Raw genomic sequence first — 4,646 nt, 5'->3', positions numbered from 1 at the left:
AATTAATTAGGAGTAGAAAGATTTGTTTCCCTGTGGAGTTCGACCCTACTTCCCTATCTACTTTAGTTAGAGGACTTAGGTATTTACTTTTGATTAGGGGATACGACTTTACCCTGTCAAGAACTAGTGAAACGCAATTCACTTTCCTCCCAAAACATTTTCAATACATTATCCCAATTAGCTTCAAATCTACCTTTAATGAGCATCTCAATGGTTCCTCGAAGGAACCGGAAAAGAAAGAAGTTTGAGGCTACTCGACATCTCGACTATTGCATACCGCTCTATAAGCTTGACCTACATCTCCCTCCACCGACTTGTGACTCAACCACAAAGGTCAAAAGGTCTCGGAAAGGGTTGTAATGTAAAGGCGAAAAGGGTGAGGGTAGGCTAAAATTTGAAATTTTGTGGTATACCTAAATTGTGAAGCAAAGACTGGCCAAATCTCAACACCAAAACCAAGTAATCACCAAACAAAAACACCAACACCCCCAAGCTTATTCAAATCCAAAATCACAAACATATACACAAAAAGTGTAAGAACGCTTCCCCCCAATCTTGAACAAAGCATTGTCCTCAATGCTTAAAATAGGGAGAAAGACACTTACATCAAAATATTTTTTGAATTTTTCATTTTTCACTTTTTTCAATTTTTGCCAAAGCTTTTGAACTTGCTTTGCTTTTTCTCATTTTTTCATTTTTCACATTATTTCATGTCCTCGCCTCTTTTAACTATGGACGACTTTTTCAACTTTGCATTTGCTTTTTATTCACAAAATATGTACAACACAAACTTGCTTTCATTATAAGAACTAAACAATCCATTTCATACACCAAAACTCCAACAATAGAGACCAAATGCTTCACAAAAACCAATGATGGGAACAAGAATGAAATAAAAGGCTCAAAATATAAAGATATGGCTTGAAAAGAGGGTTTATGGCTCAAATGGTTAACAAGAAAGCAAATGGAAACCCAAAATAAAGAAAAGAAAACTATCCTAGAAAAGTAAAAATTACCACCCCGAAAAGATGTCTTTGTCCTTCCTAAATGGCTCGATCGCGATCTCGGGAGATGAAAGTCAAATTCTAGATAAAGCATACAATAGTCAAGGATCCATGTGCCGCTCATGCAAAATATGTAGAAGGCTTGAAAAGAATGAAACCTCACATGGTTGTAGCAAAAACTCACTATTAGCTTCAAAGTCACCAAAAGGGATCAATTGCAAATTTTCAAAAACAAATAGAATCCGGCTTCAAGGACCCAAAATTTCTAAAGATACTACCTTAGCATACTCTATCCTAAAATCAACCAAAGATACTCTCAAACCGTGCACACTGTTACCATTTAAGAAGAAAAAAACATTCAATTATACAAGTCCAAAAGTATTATGTCCAAAGCAAGAACAAAACAAAAACACATTGCAAATTTGCCTTGAAAGAAACAAAAATATTTTTGGAGTTTTTCAAAATAAAAGAACATGGAAATTCATATACAAATGTGCATGGCATATATGAATATACATCCCACCAAAAAAGATAGAATACCCTCCCCCAAGCTTGAATGAGACAACATGCTCAATATATAAATCAAATAATCCACGGGAGGGGAAAACAAAGAGATCAATCCAACAATCCAACACATGTCCAACAAGTTATCCACCATTATTAGGGAAAGAGCAAGGAAAGGTATTACCGGATTTAGGTGGGTGTAAATACCGGCAAATGACCCAATTTAACCTTTCAAAGCTAAGTTCATCTAGAATTGAATCTTGCTTTCCATATGCTAGCAAAATAGGAGTCAATCTTCCTTGATTCTTGATCCAAACCAATGCACCAAAGTATATTGAGTCATGTACCTAGCAAAAGACACACAAACATTTCCATGAGAGAAAATCTATTCTAAAAAGAAAAGAAAATGAAAGCAATAAAACATGGGTTACTTCCCGAGAAAGGCTTGCTTAAGGTCCAAGCTTGACCGCTCTAGAAAATAATATTGCAACGAACGCAAGAGCTTGTCAAATGCACTACTACACATTTCGTAAGATAACATGTAGGCACATGACAAAAAGAGAACGTGCAACAAGATCATTGCACGCAAGTGAGAAGGGAGATGCCAAAAGAAAGAAGAAGAGGGATCAAAAGGAAATTCAAGAAAATAAGAAGTAGAAGGAGGAAAAGAAGAATGGAAAGAAAAAGAAAAAGGCAAATCCTCCTCACTAAATTTTTGGTTGGCATACTTCCTCTCTTCCTCAACAATGATGGAATAAGGTACATGAAGATCATCCATAGAAGATGGCTCCCCAATAGACTCTTTGAGATAGAAAGGGAGAGAAATAGGGAAAGGAGGGATGTGGTCAAACCTTTGAGAAAAAGGGGTATGAGAAATGGGAAAAGGGGTAGCTACTCCCTCACCACAAGGTCTCACATCGCCAATGAGGGCATAAAAATCAATCATAGAGTCCTCAAATGAAGAACTCACACAATCTAAACCTCCCTCAAGCTCAAAAACTCCAAGGGAATCAACCTCAAGCTCCTTTCCACCACAATAAACAACCTTTCCTTCAACTATCTCAAAACCTAAGGCCTCAAAAACGTGCATGAATGGAGGTAGATTCATCTCAAACTCATCTAAGTCCCAAGAAGCGTTCTCAATGAAATCATCCAAAAATATATAAGTCCTCATATGACTCTAAAAAAAAAAAGGGAAATTACCTCAAAAGAGTTTATATACTCATAGATTGAAGGGTCACAAACATACACTTGAGACTCATCAAGATGGTAGAGGGGGTTAGGGTTCACAAATTCCACACTAGCTTCATTCCCAACTCCTTCACCATCACTCGAATGCTCTCTAATGGGATCCTCACACTCTCTTGGTTGCTCAAAATCATCATCATCATCCTCAATACACACATTAGATTGGGATTTTTCACAAACAAGCATCAAAGATGACAATTGATTTTTCAACTCTTCTTTTCTTTTCAATTCTTCACTAAAAAGATCTTCACGCTCTCTAATCATCTCCAATTGGCTCCTTAAAGTTTCCATCATTTGTCTCTCCAAGGGCCTAAGATTAGGATTCATCTCCAAATCCCTCAAAGATTCATTAATTTGGCTATAAGGGATTAGAGACTCATCACAAGAGTTTGGAGAATGAAAAGGTGAAGAGGTTTAAGGATCAAGAGTAAAAGAAGAGTCACAACCAAAGGTAGGATCATCATCATTATAAACATGAGCATTTTCATTAAATTGGGGAGAGGGGGCACAATCAAGCATATGAGATTCATCATTTAGGGAACAAAGCACATCACAAGAAGGCATGGTAAATAATGAAGAGTATTGAAACACACCATTAGCATCAACTTAAGCATGTACCTTATCATCATGAGCAAAAGAGAAAATAGAGTTGAAATCATTTGTTCTAGGTTCACTAATAGGATCATGTGACAAATCATGGGAATTTATGCTTATATTAGAAGAATCAACACATTGCACATCAATATTAGAATCACAATTACCCCTATTATAGACATCCCTAGCAAACCAAACATAAAAATTCCAAGCATCATCAATTGACAAGCTCTAAATTTACCATTATGCATGCATTCAACTTCATTCCTAGTTTGCTCATTCAAACCAAAATAAAAAATCTCACAAGCCTCACAAGGATTACAACAATTGTAGTTCAAAAATCCTAAAAGTCTTTGGAAATATTCACAGAAGGCTCATTATCATGTTGAGGAAATGAGAGGCATGTCATTTTTTTTTACAAAACAAACAAAAATCAAATAAAATAAAAGTATATACAAAAACCTAGACTCAAGCAATAAAAAACACTCAAATATAGACACCGTTCCCCGGCAACGGCGCCATTTTGACGTAGGGAAAAGTAGGTCGTTATCTAATCTTCCCTAGAGCCAAACAAATTTATAATCACTTAACAAACCTAAATACGAATATAGAGGTAAGTCAAGGGTTGAACCACTAGGAACGGTTATGTTTAAGTATTTCCAATCTATGCCTAAGCTAGGTCGAAGTCAAGGGTAAAGAGGTAACACTAAACAACTACTAAACATGTAAACAAACAAATGAAACACTAGGGAATGGGGATCAACAAGTAATCATGACAATTGCAACAAGTAGGGAAGAACATGCCAATTAGTGGTTGTGAAGACTAATGATAAGAGCTATCAATTGGAATCAAAGAGCTATCTCCTATAAGTCAATCTAGGGTTCACTATGAATGACAAACAAGGAAAATCACAATCCAAACCAATTGATAATTGCAATTCCTAAATCAATTGGTCGTGTCATTAGCAATTACAATGCAATCTAGCGTAATTCTCAAGGCCTAATCGAATTACACACATGCAAAAATATTTGTTTTTTTTGGTTGAAAAAGAATAAGCTTGGGGGAGGAGTTTCTTTGTGATCTATTGCTAGAATTTTTGATTTGAAAGTTGGTAGTTTATTGAGTTTGAATTGAGGAATGATCAACCTTACTTCACTTATAAGTTCACCACCAATTTCCAAATTTATTTCCATACCCTTTATCATAGCCTAAACATTTCAACCCTTTTTATGACCTTTTGACCTTAGTGAGGTTTAGTTACTACCGGTGGAGGGTAATCAAGCCAAGCCTATTGA

This window comes from Chenopodium album, chromosome 12 (assembly GCF_948465745.1).
Source record: "Chenopodium album chromosome 12, dcCheAlbu1.1, whole genome shotgun sequence".
NCBI classification, from domain to species: domain Eukaryota; kingdom Viridiplantae; phylum Streptophyta; class Magnoliopsida; order Caryophyllales; family Amaranthaceae; genus Chenopodium; species Chenopodium album.
The sequence above is the reverse complement of the archived record's forward strand: the minus strand, read 5'-3'. Positions refer to the sequence as shown.